Below are 15,773 nucleotides of genomic sequence, written 5' to 3'. Positions count from 1 at the left end.
CCCTGAACTAGCTAACATTACAGCCAACGGCTAAAACATTAGCACTAAAGACCTACACAGAATATATCCCCATAGACATACAAATAACATAATTTAAGTTTGATGAGTTTAACTGCAAAGCAGATAATGCTATTAGAAATTGAAATAAAGTAGAAAAACTTACTTTTTGGTATAAAAATTACTTTTTTTCGTGTTAAATTGTCTGTGTTTGACAAAATGTGCTGATTTTTCACATGTGATAGCAGAACTGAGTTGGGCATGTACAGGATGAGTCACATCATTTGAAACTTAGCCCTGATTGGAGAAATTGGAAGTGTTACAACTGACCCACGTTACAACTATCCCCGGTCTCCCCTACTCATGCTATTGACAGCGGCCGATAATTTTTTCTCCCCAGGACATAGCTTACATATTACCGTAATGTTCTTGTCTGCTTGTTCTGGAAAAGTGAAGTGACGGGAATATTTCCATTTCATAAAACAGGCCCTCGCTTTAGCTGAGTCCGACATCTTCCGCTGTAGAATATGACTATGCAGCAAACTGGTGTGAAATGACGTACAGCTGCACTACAGCGACGTTAAAGCGGCAGTTTATTTTTACCTTTGGAAGATAAATTATTGAAATTAAATAATGATTTTCAGCGAGTTTAATTATTTTACAATGTAACGCAAGTACATTGTAAGTAACTGTATTTAAAATACCTAAAAATGAACAGTAATTAGTTACTCTACTTTTTCAGTGGAAAAGTAATTTAAATACAGTGAAGAATTAACCACACATTTACATGGTAATGGCCCTTTTCTGCCGTGCGCATAGAGCGTTTGATTGGCCTCTGGCCCTTTAAACTCGGAGGGGCTGTAACTTTGGTTTCTTTTTAATCGTTTGAGCCAATAGATTCACAGTAACGATGCCACGTTCACGTCACTTCAACCAATCAGACGTTGTAATGCCAAAACCGACGTGGGCCTAAATTTACTGCATGTGGCGTCTGTCCAGTCACATGTCTGTAGGTGGGTCTAAAATGGAGGTTGTTGACAGAAAATGCGGCTAGGTAGGCATGGTAACCACTGGTAATCACGTGGCTACCGGCTACCGGCGAAATCAGGATGGTAAACCAATTTCTGTCTTAGCACATTTGCGCCGCTGTGTGTTTTTGTGGTCATCTTTTGCGGCTCATTCAGTGAATTTTGGTCTGATCGTGGTGAAACTTGGTGTGTGGAGTCAGTGATGGCTCTGGAAGCTAACCAGCCCATCTTTAGCCGGTTACATGACATCTGAAGAATTTCTGGTTCGGTTTTGTTTGTTTAGCAGATTTCTGCGCATTTACGTAACTGCTGTTTAATCACGGATTGTTTTCGGTGTGTTTGGTGGTAGAAATGGTTTATATGACATTTTAGCTGAGATTCTGAGTTTTCTGTGGATAGCACACATATCTGGACTTATATTTCTCAACCCGATTAAACGTGATCTCCTCCTTTTTGCCCCCGGTACCGGGGCGTGGGGCTTAAGTGGTTAATGAGTTTTAATGAGTTTCACCCTCAGCAATGAAACTGTTTGACAAAGTGCAGAAAACCACTGTCAGCAGTTTAAAATCAGACCATCAGAGTTTCTCACTGAGACTTTCAGAAACTCTGAGGTGTTGCAGATAAGCTTGGTGGGTGTGCTTGGCTGACTGGATCATTTGAGTTTTTGGGCCTTCTCGTTGGGTTGTTTAAATTTCCTACATGAATCCGAGTTTGTTTAATGCTTAGAGTTTAATCACACTTTCTGTTTTACTTTAGTTTTGCTTCGGCTTGTCTTCTATGATTCAGTTCAGCTGTGTTTTGTTCTTCCCACTCGTCTCCACTTCCCTGATTGGCCCTCTGTGTGTACACAGTCGCTGGCTGTTCTCCTGGTTTCCAGCCCTCATGTATTTTCAAGTTTAAGGTTTCAGTTAATTTACAGTTTTTGAACTTCATGTTTGACTGTTTGGATATTTTAAAAATTCATTTACTGACTTGCTTTAAGTTAACCTGTTTGCCTGCCTGAGAGTCTGCATTTGGTCCTTCTCTCTGCAAAACGTGATGTGACTGATATATTAATAGTGATGATATTGGCTGATATTAACTGTTTGTAGACACCACATTGATAATTGCTGATAAGCGACAGTAAAAAGTAAAGAAGAGATGCTGAAACATCCTTCAACTATGACGCTGACGTTTCCTAAAATGCCTGAGACACGACCAAAACACGAACCTTAAACTGGATTAATACATTTTCTCATAAATAACTACACATAACAAATGTGAAGGAAATCTTTTGGTTGACATATTCGACTTTCGTGGGCAATCGTGGTTCAGGGGGTTGGGAAGCTTATCTTGTCATCGGAAGGTTACTGGTTTGATCCCCATCTCTGTCTGTCTTGGTCGTTGTGTCCTTGGGTAAGACGCTTCACCTACTGCCTACTGGTGATGGCCAGAGGGGCCGATGGTGCGACATGGCAGCCTTGCTTCTGTCAGTCTGCCCCAGGGCAGCTGTGGCCACAACTGTAGCTTGCCTACATCAGTGTGTGAATGAATAGTGGAATTGTAATGTAAAGTGCTTTCAGGGTCTTAAAAAGTGCTATATAAATGCAATCCATTATTATTATTAAATCAGCCAGTACCTTCAGACTCAGCTGGGCTATAAGTTTTTGTGTATTCTTGATGGTTTGCTATACGATAAGGACTCTGGGATGTTTGGGCAGTCTTCAGCTGCTGGCAGAGCTGGCTCAGATTACAGTGAAGCTTACAGCCATGAGGATCCACACACACAGAAACAGCTCTGCCCCTCACAGCAGTTCATTCTGGACATTAAATATGAATGACCGCTGACACGTTTAAGGTCCGAGCACAGCCTGTTATTCAGGTCTACGCACAGGTGTGTGTGGGTTGTACATGTTTAGTGTGATTTATAAGGAGGAGGAGAGACAGGGAATAGCAGCAGCTAACAAGAAGGAATCAGAAAATTCTGGTTAAAAAGCTGAATGTGGTGGAAAGATGAAGTGAGAGAGAGCATAGAAGGAAATGGGATCGAGGTCATCAGAAACAGCCAGAGTGTGGGTTTATTCCCACACATATTCTTCCTACTCGACATAATGCACATTTACACCACGTTAAACATTTCTTATTTTTGCCATTCATAAAAATTTAACCAGCAAAGGTTAAGTGCATTGTGCCGCATTAAATTTTAATCAGGTAACAACACGACATAGAGCCGGAGCGCACAGCGTCTGTCATGTGGAGCGATTTCATGTAAGATGTCAGGCTTCACGCTGAGATGTTTGGAAGTATTGTGGGTTTAGTTAACAGGTTAACAACACAACCCACCAGCTTCATCCGTCCTGCATGTGGAGTCATGGAATGGTTTGCATCAGGACCATCAGGAGCAGCAGCAACATTACTGCTGGACTGAAATGGGTGAGCGTGGAGAACACCAGAGTGCAGCAAACTCATCTCCGTGTTCAGGAAACCCGTTTAAAATGATCTGCAACATGATGTGTTATCCTGCAGGAAGCAGCCATCACTGTGGTCATACAGGGAGGGGCGTGGTGACTGACAACACTCAGGCGTTTAAATGATGCTCAGCTGTAAAAGTCTCAGTGACTCCATCACACCACCATCAGCCGGAACGACCGATCCACGGCAGAATGGATCCACACTGTTTACACCTGACCCTACCTTCCAATCACGACAGCAGAAATGGAGGCTCATCAGACCAACATCACTCCGGTCTTGTGTTGTTCAGTTTCCTGCTCTTAGGTGACAGCAGTTACACCTGGTGTGGTCTTCTGCCGCTTTGACGTCTGACATGTTGTGCATTCACAGATGCTCTTCTGCATACTTTGGTCTTAATGAGTGTTTTTGATTTCCCTCTTCCTTCCTATCAGCTCGCAGCAGTCTGGCCATTCTACTCCAACCTTAGACTTCAGTTCCTTTTTTTCCCTCTTTCTGCTGCTGGGTCTGAACAGGTCACCTGTATGCGCCAGAATACACTGATTTGCTGCCATCCTATTGGCTGATTAGATTTTTGCACTAATGAGCAGGTGAACAGGTGTAGGTAATGAAGCGTATAAAGGCTGCGTTACATGGGTGGAGGCTAGGGTTCAGGTGTGTTGGATTTGGCTCTCGCTCACCGTGTGTCTCACAGTGTGCAGAGGCAAATTGTGTGGAGTGCGAATAGTGGATCCAGGTGCAGACAAACCAAAGCATAGAAACAAACTTAATGGGAACTCAAAACAAGCCGTTTATTGTAGGCTGGACAAAGGTACAAGCCAAAAGGCAAAGGCAAGACTAACAATAAACTAAACTGGGTGAGCTACATAAAAAAAAACCCAAAACAAGAACATGGACCTAGAACCTGATATGTGAAAACTGAACCATAAAGACTTCACATGAATTCATGACCTGGAAACGAAGCAGACAATCTGACAAGAAATGACTGAAAACACACAGACTAAATACACACAGGAGGTGATCAGGGGAAGTGTAAACACATGGGGAAACAGCTGAGGCTAATCTGACATAACGAGACAAAGGAAGCAAAGCTGACTACACTGACACAGGACACAGACTTTCAAAATAAAACAGGAGACAGCATGGAACGATGTAGGCATGATAACACAAGCTGGAAGAAAAGAAACATGACAGACTAACGAAGAAGACCTAAGTGAAGCATAACTAGACTAGACTTAAGGCAACCAAATGCTAATCCTATTACTTACCGTATTTTAAGGAATAACTTAAGAACTCAAAATAAACTGAAAACGCTGGGTCAGAGTCCCAGGATTGTGACAGTGTGTTTGCTGTGAGTTGGGAAAACTGGGTCAGCTGCAGGAACAGATTATGGTTTGGGGTCAAACACTCCTTGGCTCGCTGGAAGAGCCGGGAGTGAATGGTGATCAGGTACTGAAGGTTTGGACAAACTCATGCCACAGGAATAAAAACAGGCTCTTGAGATCTAGACTGGAAACTCTGCTGAAAGCTACAGTTTACTTGGATTCCATAAAATAAACGTAAAAATCTGCTGTCACATAAGCAGGAGCACTGCTTTTAAGAGAAGAAGAAGAAGAATAGCTCTTTATTGCCATTGTTACAAAAACAATGAAAGGCAGTTTGGCATCTCTCCATGTGTCTGAAGTACACAGTAGCATAAGTATTTACACAATAACACAGACAAATTTACATTTACACAAGAAAGATATGTACAAGTTATACATACACCTGCATACATACAGATACGCCCATGCATACATACACGCACATACATACATATATGCATGCGTACATTTCCACATTTCCACATTTCCACATACACGCTTACATTTATATATATACCCCCCCCCCCCCCCCCCCCCACACACACACACACACATACATGCCATTCGAGGAGCAGGTGCACTGTGAGGTGCAGTGTGATCAGTGATATTGCACATCGAGTGTGTGTGTGTGGGGGGTGATATTGCACATTTGGGGGGGGGGGGTGCTGTTGCAACTATAATAAATAGCAGTATATTAAATACAGCTTAAAGAGGTAGGGATGTTGGTTGCATTAAAGTATACATAGAAATACAGTTTAAAAATAAAGTGTAATGTCCATGGGTGTTGGCAGTGCAGTTGAGGGTGGAGGTAAGGCATGTTTGACAGCCTGTGGGTAAAAACATCTATTGCTCTGCTGCCCTCACCACCCGCTGCAGTTTCCTCTTATCCTCCGCGGTGCAGCAGTTGAACCACAGTGTGCAACAGTAAGTCAGAAGGCTCTCGATGGTGGAGTGGTAGAAGTTCACTAGCAGTCTCTGGGGTAACTGGGCCTGACGCAGTTTCCTGAGAAAGTACAGCCTTTGTTGTGCTTTCCCTACCTGGTGGGAAATGTTTGTGGACCAGGTAATGTCGGCCGAGATGTGGACTCCGAGGAACTTAAAGTTTTCTAGAGTGCTCAGATCGCTTTGTTCTTCTGAAGTCGATTACCATCTCCTTGGTCTTGGCTGTATTCAGATGCAGGTTGTTGCTTTCACACCATTGCTTCAGATGCTGAACCTCCTCTCTGAGTGACGAGCTGTTATTATGGTGTCCTCTGTCGACCTGTTTGCCCTGTATGCAAACTGTGGATCGAGGTTTGCAGAGATGGCAGCTTTAATGTGTGTCATGATGAGTTGCTTTAAAGCCCGGCTGTCAGCAGCGCTGCAGTGTGATGAGATATTAGACAAATGCAAACAGCTGAGCAAACAGAGCTGGCCTTCTGAAGTTCTCAAAAGCATTTCCATTTTCATCGATAAATACTTAAGCAGTAGCTACTACACCACCTCTCTTCCTGTAAATCCTGTCGTGGCTGTTCTCTGACAGGTGGAGCTATGCGGCTGCTGTCCCTGCGCTTCAGAGGAGAACAACTTTAACAAATTTATGCTCTCAGCGACGTATATATGTGTGTGTGCGTGTGTGTGTGTATGTGTGTGTGTGTATGCGGGCTCCAACACTGCTTCCTTCCACCGTGAAACATGTTATTTCCTTTCCGCTCATCATCTCATTACTCCTGCCCAGCAATCACTCCGAGCCTGAACAACGTAGAGAAAGCAATCTGATGACGCATGAAACACTCCTTTAATTATCCCCTAACGGCCTAATTCTCTGTGAAATCTTCTGCCCTCTGACTCACTTCAACCCGCCGTGATGAGATAAAGCAGAGAGTTATCTGTGCTTTGAATCCAAGGTCAGCTCCGTCTGGAAACAAAGAAGAAAATGCCAGAACCACGATGCGTTTGGGGACGTAAACCGAAGCTGACAGCCACATCTCCCTGCGGGCGCCACAGGGACTAATGGGCTTCTGAAGTGAAATTCAATTTGCCCATGACATTTATAAACCACATAAAGCAGCGTAACATCCAATAAAGTGTATGCGCTGGACCGCAGGCGGGTATGAGAGAAGCTTGGATTTTCAGATAAGTGAGAATAAAGTTAAAATGTTGTCTTAGATCGATACAACAAGCAGGATCTCGCTCTGTAGAGCTTGGCACGTGAACTCTAAAATCCAATAAACCCACATTTCCAGATGTCTGAGAACTGGCAGACTGATAAAATTCTTTTGATATTGAATGACGTTCATCAGTCTTGCAGTGGTCATCACTCTGCTGATCAGAGTTCGTCTAGTGGACAAACTCGTACTTGTTGTTTCATTTGGGACCTGTGAGAGTTTATCAATTCTCATTCACACGTATCACCTTTTTAATCACACTGCACCTCGTCAAGGTGCTCATTTTACAGACCTTTCAAGTCCATTTTGGGGGGTACAGTACTGTGCAAAAGTCTTGAACCACCATGATTTCTTTATATTTCGCAAGGAAAACAGAAACAGGTGCAGCAATTATTGAAACATGGAAACACAACCAATCAGATGCTTTTCACATGTTACTGCATAGTGGATTCAAATCGGATGGTACTTTTCATGTGTTCATGATTCATCAGTTTATCAAAGAGCTCCAACACCACTGACTGACATGCAGCTGAAACCATGACAGAGCCTCCACCGTGTCTCACAGACGGCTGTAGACTCTCATTGTTGGACCTCACTTTAATTTTAGCCACCAAAAACCTGTTGTTTGGTCGTTTTTGATTGGATGTGACAAAGTAAAAAATGATGAGCTGGGAGTGACGGAGTGCTCTCACTAATGTTATAACCTGCTACATATACTGTGACACTGCAGTGGCTGTTATGAAATAATTATTTTATGACCCACACCTCTGTCTGAAATCTCACTCTGTGCTGTAGCACTAAAGATGACCAAACGTGCACACATGTTCACATACTTTGATGCACTTTGTGTTTCTTACATCTTTAGAAAATGGTCATCTGCATCAAGCTCTGACGTTTTTCTGGGTGACCGGTTTGAGTCAGGGCGTCGCACCTGCTGGATTGTGATATCCTTCATTTGGTTTTGGGGTGTGTTAAACAGGTTATGAATCGATCATGTGCTTTTAAACGTTAATGGAAAGTGTGGGAAACGTATGAATTGATGCTGTGTCATACTTCACACTCTGCGAGCCGTGCACATGAGGCCATCTGTATGTGAAAAAGTAGATTCTTTTTAATCCAGCTTACATTTCACTTGATGAGATGAAGGCAGCGCTGAGCGCAGTGAGTCAGAGAGAAAGTGAAAGTGAACAGAGGGAAACACCAGCGTTTGCTTTACGAGTGGCCGTCAGTCCAAACTGGGATCATAAATTGCCACTTGAACAGATGAATGAAGTCAACTTTCAGCTCAAATATGCTGCTACTTACAACTTATTCTTGTTTTAATTATTCACTGTGAGCTCAGAACAGATGGTTAGTTTTACATCAGCATCCTAATTTTCTGCACAGCACTTTTATTTTTCACCACTTTCTTTGCTTTTAGTGTCCAAAATTTACTCTGAGACATTAAAAAGTTTCATTCGATGCTGTGAGGCGGTGTCACAGTTCTGCAGACTGTCTCTCTGCAGACAGTCTGGTGATATCTTGCTTTTGCTCTAGCATCACCGTTGGAACTTTTTCTATCAGCCTCGGCTGATTTACTGCCACTTAACTAATGATAGATTTAGATACACAAAAGCAGCATCGAGGTGGACAGTAAGCACGTTCAGACCCTCATTCACAGACAGTTAGTGCCTCTTTAACCAAGCATGACTGATCTTCGCAGGGGTGTTTTCAGGATCTTAGGTTTATGCATATAATGTAATTGGTCTGACACTTAAACATGCAGGGTGGTGTTAAATAATTTAAATCAAATCACCATGTTCTCCCAAACATAACCAGTAGATGAAAAGAGGAACATGGGAGGAAGAAAACAAACTGCAGGAGGTGAGCCAGAGTCTTCTGGTTCACCCTGTGATGCATCCATTATTCCAGTCCCACTGAAATGAGGTGCATCATAAGTCATTTAAAAAGCTTTAATGGTAAACTAGTCTCTCAGTGTCATGAGCTTGACTTGCAGTTTCAGCAACCTGTGTTTTAACTGCTATGCATTTGGTCTGATCATGCTGTGTGTACATATGCGATGCTTTTAAAGACCCCAGCCAACAGCAGAAACTGAAGCACAAACAGAGATACTTCTGCTCTGATTGAAGGTCACGGATCTCGAGTGCATGCGTGTCTGTGTGTGCTTGTCTTGTACAGTCAAGGTAAAGGTCAGTACTTTATGTGAAATGCATGGGACCAGATCAAGTCTGCAGAATGGTAATGCAGCTGGAATCCTCTTTAAATCCGGGGTTTGACCTTTGCATGCAAACTCAGAAGAAGAAAGGAAACAGGAGCAGATGTACATTAATACAGCATCAGGCTGTCGAAGGAGGTCTGTCTTCACTCTCTGTTTGTCTGTTGACTTTGGTATTTGCATGTTTTGTGGATCCATCCAACATTAATAATCAAAAGGAAAGAAAAGGATTTCCAACACCTTGCTTCAGCCTCCGTTTTTTTCTGTGTAAACTTTGGTAAATGTTTTTGAAGCTGTGCTCATGCTTTCCCAAAGGTACCTGAAGCTATCCACACAGCTGTTCCCGATATCTACAGATGTCTACAGAAGCGGGAAGGAGACCAAATATGCACGAGTCAGGAAGACTGAGATCTTGTTCATTGAGTATCACAGGCCTCAGTCACACAGGCAAGCAGACCGGTCGGTCTCCAACCATCGACTGTTATTTGAAAGACATGTGTTTGCCTGACTATCCTGCAGTCGTTGTAGGAAACTGGTTGCAAAGAGGCATGCACTGCTACACTGGAAGGCTCCTTGTGACTGCTGCCATCCCTAACAGGTTGTTATAACTGCCAGACTTTCTGTCGGCCTTCGTGACTGAAGCACTGAATGGTGATTATACTCTGTTGTAGATGCAGACAGTTCACATGAGGGGCAGAGCTGCTCTCTGGACGAGTCTGTGCAGCTGCAAAACTGGTAGGCACATGGACATCCACTCGTTGTTTGATGATGACCTCAGCAGACCCAAAGATGCAGAAACTATAACGCCTATATAGTTTCTGCATCTTTGTACTATAACGCCTGTGTGATTGTACCTTCGTCCTACTATGGTTTATGGGTTTTTTCCATCTATCACACCAGCATTGTACACTTTAGAGGGACTACTTAACTACTTAACGAACTTATCACAGTTTTTTTTTATTCAACCTAAATATAGAAGCAATAATGGTGATAAAATAAGTAAAATCTATAATTTGGCTATACACAGACTCCAGTTACTGCACTTTAAATCTAAAAGTAATGGCATAAATAATGTGGTCCAATAATAATCCATCCATCCATCCATCCATCCATCCATCCATCCATCCATCCATCCATCCATATCCATCCGTCCATCTGTCCAATAATAAGCTCTATGAGGTCCATTTGTGTAGAATTTGCCTATAGGGACAGAGTGAAGCAGACAGCAGATTTTATATGAAATCTATGAATATTTTAGGCCCTAGAAATGGTTGTCATGCAGTATGGGTGTTTTCTGATGTGATTAATAATTTCCTAAAAAGCGTGGGTACAAAAATGGTTTAGTTTAGGTTTGGAGAATGTGGTGATCATCTCACTGACCACAGATCGCTCTGTTTTGGATATTCTCTTTAAAAAACTGTTGAAACAACTGAAGGTGACTTGGACTAAATGAATGAATAATTTCCTTCAATGACGTGAAAGGAAGCCTCTGTAATCAGAAGCCCTGCAGGGGCTCCTGTTCCCGTTTATTTACCAGCAGACGCTGGTACGTTGTCCCTCTGAAAGACCATGATATCAGCATGTTAACTGGAAACTCATTTCCTGATCACACAGTTGTGAGCAGGGCAGCACGGTGGCACAGTGGTTAGCACTGTTGCCGCACAGCAAGAAGGTCCTGAGCTCAATTCCAACATCAGGCCGGGGTCTTTCTGTGTGGAGTTTGCATGTTCTCCCCGTGTTTGCGTGGGTTCTCTCCGGGTACTCCGGCTTCCTCCCACCGTCCAAAGACATGCAGCTTGTGGGGATGGGTTAATTGGAAAATCCAAATTGCCATTAGGTGTGAATGTGCGAGTGAATGTGAGCGCGAATGGTTGTCTGTCCCTGTGTGTTGGCCCTGCGACAGACTGGCGACCTGTCCAGGGTGTACCCCGCCTCTCGCCCTATGACAGCTGGGATAGGCTCCAGCGCCCCCCGCGACCCTGAAAAGGATAAGCGGAAGCGAATGGATGGATGGACAGTTGTGAGCAGCGATCCAGCTGTGTGTCTGACCCTGATGGCCTCTAATCAGCCCCTAATGAGCCTAAAGGCCACTAACGAGCTTATAATGGCTCCTAACTCGCCTGAAGGTCCTTGAAGAGGATAACAAGCCTAATGCATAATTAGCATGGTGATTGGAGTGGCTATTGGAGCCTAGATCGTTTCCCGTCAAGATGATGCACAGAAGTACCCCGTTCAATCCTCAAACCTATGAGGCGATTGGTGCCGGGGGCCCAAACCCTTCAACAGAAAGCTGGTCAGAGGCTGTAAAGCTCTGAACATCGGGCATCATAGGGCACCATTTCCTCCCTCTGGGAATTCCCAGCAGGCTTTTGCAGTCTCTCTTTGGAGGTCTCAGCTGTGTCGATGGTGTATCATTAGATTGCCAGATTAATTAACGTGTAACAACACCAGCGTGATTCAGCACTGAGGGGCAAATGAGGACTGTGTCACGAGGTTTGGCTCCAGTAATGATGCAGTGATAATTACAGCACGAGAAAAAACTCATCTATTAAAATATTAAGAAAGCTGCTTGAAAACTAACCATGGTGCAGTTCTCCAGTTTGAATCCAGGAGGAATTCTGGATTCCAAAGAATCATTTATTAGATGCTGTGCAGCCCTTACATAGAGGCGCCATCAATAAACAAGCTTTCGTTTTTGTGTGTAGACAGAAAATGATGGTCTGAGTTTCTTGGTGAGCACGTGACTCTGAGCTGAAAATAAGGAGCAGTGAATGCAGAAGTCAGGAATCAAATGTCATAGCCTCCTGATAGCAGAGAGCAGCCCCTGCAGCCCAGGAGGATGGGTTTGTGTGATCAAGGATTGGCAGGGAAAGAAATCAAAGCTAAGCTGAAGAGGAAGAAAGTATTTCTTTCACCCTTTGTTTGTGGATTTGATTTTTCTTTCAACAACCTGCCACTGAAGCACCGGAAGCAGGAGTCCTGAGAAGTGGAATTAAAAAACAAAGAGAAGACAGTCAGAGAAAATCTGCTGATCTGATTTGTGGCGTGATTATAAAATCATCTGATGAAGTGGGTTAACAGTATCACGTGACTTATTCTGAAGGGTAAAAGGTCTCAGGAGAGCAAAAGGCTGCTGAAGTGGAGTATTTAAGAAGTGATTAAAGTGATCTTCAGCTCTCACCCTCAACACTTTCTTTAACCCTGTCCTGAATTTTCTTCCAGCCATTTCACCCCCCCCAAAAAAAGAAAAAAAGAAAAGAAAATGAAAATAAAATTTTAATTTAAATGTAAAACTAAAATTTCCTCCTCAGCAGACCTCCTCACTTGTTGAGTCATTATGAGCAGAAATCCTTTTTTTCTCCTGAATTGTTGTGTTATATGTATTACATATTTCATTGTCTATCCTTTTTTGTTACTTAGCCTGACCTGTCTCCCCAATGTAAAGTTTGTATATTGTATGTATGGTCGACTAGGTCTGACAGACTGCTTAGTCAGTACAACATCTACGCGTGAGCTGCCTTCTTGTTGTGTCTCGTGGCTCAGCATACATATCAGTTTGCATACATATTTGCCTACACAGGGCACTTTCAAACTTACCCTACCATGCTTGTGTGCAGTTGTCCAAAACCCCAGCAGCCTGTAGCTCAGTGTGGACTACGCTATGTGCAGCTTAATGCTGACTGGTTGAAAAGTGGGCTGAAACAAGGATGCGAGCAATGGCAGCCTTAAAAAATGAAAAAAAAAATGGAGGACAGATGATCGATTGGGAGCTGAACGGGAGGTTTTAATTCTGTCTGATGTCTCTTTGAACTTCTGAGCAGCTGCCACGGACATGCAGCTTGTGTTGGACCAAAAACCCACAGCTGGTCAACAACTGCGCTGCTGAATAATGACATTTCTGGGGGAGGACCCATGCTGGCTTGACTGATTTATTTTTTAAGGCGTTGCTTTCTTCGCCTCTCTCAAAGGGCCTTTACACTTTCCCCCCTTCTCTCTGAGGCTGCCCGAGTCAAAACAACAATTTATTTATTTTCCAATCCACGTCTTCAGTCTTCCTCTGTTGACGGTAAAACTGTTGACAGTTTTATTTCGCCGTCAGTGAAAGCACCTTTTCTTTAGCTTTGGTCCTTCACAGCACGTCGAACCGCAAAGCCCGAACTGCAGACTGCTCTCACAGAAGCCAGGTCACGCTACTCACCGCACTAAACTGAGCATTACCAGTTGTGTAAATGTGTCTGAAGATGGAGGATCTTCAGGATCTTCAGAAGGATGATTTACTGTTGTGAGAGGACAAATTCACACAGCAGCTGGTCAGTGTATGCAGCCGCAGGATGACTCACGACTGACCAGCATTGTGGTTTTATCAGCGGGGCGGCAAAGTCCAGGAAATTGCCTCCTTCACATGCTGAGAGTGTTGGAGGTATTCTGGGATGCAATTATAACACAACAAAGCCTTAAAAAAAAAACATAACTTGTGGATGTTTTGGTGTAGTTGCTGTAGTAACTTGTGTTTTGGTGGGAGGGGCCATGTAAAGGCCATGTATGGATGTCAACAACTGTTAATAGCAGAAAGAACCGTGTATCTGCTGCAGAGACACAGAAGAGCTTCAGGTGACGTTTATGGTCCTCGGCGGTCAGCAGATGAAGTCGTGCGAGAACAAACAGAATGATTTCAAAGTCAAAGCTTGGCGCTCAGAGCCCACCATAATTGTGTTTTTAGAGTCATTCAGGCATGGAAGTGTTCATTTTAAGTCCATCATGCTGCAGACAGAAGGTGGGCTCATCCTGCTGAGAAAGGATCTATTTTTAAAACTTGAACTTTAAGGGAAAGTGTCAAGTCTTCAAAGTCTGGAGCTGTGTGTATCGGTTATATTCAGAGCCAAACATTTCCTCTAAAATCTACTCATGACCCTTTAAAGCTTTTAGTTAAGAGATTCAATTATTTTTGGGGGGCATGACTTGAAGAAAAGCTGTTTTATCATATGTAAAGCGCTATACAAATACAGGCCATTTATCATATGTCTGCACTTTAAGAGGGCGCAGATTGGTATTGCTCAGTGTTGTTTAATTAGGAATTTTAATTAGGAATCGGAAGGTAAGATTAAACGTGCTGGTGTCCTGTGGCTTTGAGATACATTTCTGAGGGGCTTCTGAGAAACAAATCGCAGAGGAGCTGCTTTTTTGTTGAATGTTTGTGACACAACTGCCACAGATGAAAGTAGTCATCATTGTTTCAGCATGATTATCACCCATATTAACCTAAGCGAAATCTGAAATCTCAAGAGTTGGGAGTTTGCCTTGCAATCGGAAGGTTGCCGGTTCGAGCCCCGGCTCAGTCGTTGTGTCCTTGGGCAAGACACTTCACCTACCGCCTACTGGTGTTGGCCAGAAGGGCCGATGGCGCGATATGGCAGCCTTGCTTCTGTCAGTCTGCCCCAGGGCAGCTGTGGCTACAACTGTAGCTTGCCTCCACCAGTGTGTGAATGTGTGTGTGAATGGGTGGATGACTGGGTGTGTAAAGCGCTTTGGGGTCCCTAGTTTAATTCAATTCAATTCAATTTTATTTATATAGCGCCAAATCACAACAAAAGTCGCCTCAAGGCGCTTCATAGATACAGAGAAAAACCCAACAATCATATGACCCCCTATGAGCAAGCACTTTGGCGACAGTGGGAAGGAAAAACTCCGGCAGAACCAGGCTCAGGGAGGGGCGGCCATCTGCTGCGACCGGTTGGGGTGAGAGAAGGAAGACAAGATAAAAGACATGCTGTGGAAGAGAGACAGAGGTTAATAACAGATATGATTCAATGCAAAGAAGTCTATTAATACATAGTGAGTGAGAAAGGTGACTGGAAAGGAAAAACTCAATGCATCATGGGAATCCCCCGGCAGCCTACGTCTATTGCAGCATAACTAAGGGAGGATTCAGGGTCACCTGGTCCAGCCCTAACTATATGCTTTAGCAAAAGGAAAGTTTTAAGCCTAATCTTAAAAGTAGAGATAGTGTCTGTTTCCCAAATCCAAACTGGAAGCTGGTTCCACAGAAGAGGGGCCTGAAAACTGAAGGCTCTCCCTCCCATTCTACTTTTAAATACTCTAGTAGAATGGGAGTCCTGTGGCTTTGAGATACAAAGCCACAAGTAGGCCTGCAGAGCGAGAGCGAAGTGCTCTAATAGGGTGATATGGTACTACAAGGTCATTAAGATAAGATGGGGGCTGATTATTTAAGACCTTGTATGTGAGGAGCAGGATTTTGAATTCAATTCTGGATTTAACAGGAAGCCAATGAAGGGAAGCCAAAACAGGAGAAACATGCTCTCTCTTTCTAGTCCCTGTCAGTACTCTTGCTGCAGCATTTTGGATTAGCTGAAGGCTTTTCAGTGAGTTTTTTTGGACATCCCGATAATAATGAATTGCAGTAGTCCAGCCTGGAAGTAATAAATGCATGAACTAGTTTTTCAGCGTCACTCTGAGACAGGATATTTCTAATTTTAGAGATGTTGCGCAAATGGAAGAACGCAGTCTTACATATTTGTTTAATATGTGCGTTGAAGGACATATCCTGGTCAAAAAT

General features: G+C 43.4%; 1 protein-coding gene and 1 long non-coding RNA gene across 2 annotated transcripts in view; both read left to right on the top strand.

The window, feature by feature from the left end:
• Positions 1-15,773, top strand: part of nmbr (neuromedin B receptor) — an 89,644-nt gene that overhangs the window by 5,535 nt on the left and 68,336 nt on the right. The gene's annotated exons all lie outside the window — the stretch shown is intronic.
• LOC146502181 (uncharacterized) lies at positions 362-11,217 on the top strand. The gene is made up of 2 exons (XR_014869353.1): positions 362-9,797; positions 9,871-11,217. It is a non-coding gene; the product is annotated as an uncharacterized LOC146502181 (long non-coding RNA).

This window comes from Neolamprologus multifasciatus, chromosome 15 (genome assembly GCF_963576455.1).
Source record: "Neolamprologus multifasciatus chromosome 15, fNeoMul1.2, whole genome shotgun sequence".
Lineage (NCBI taxonomy): Eukaryota > Metazoa > Chordata > Actinopteri > Cichliformes > Cichlidae > Neolamprologus > Neolamprologus multifasciatus.
Note: the sequence above shows the minus strand (reverse complement) of the source record. Positions and strands in the feature narration are given on the sequence as shown.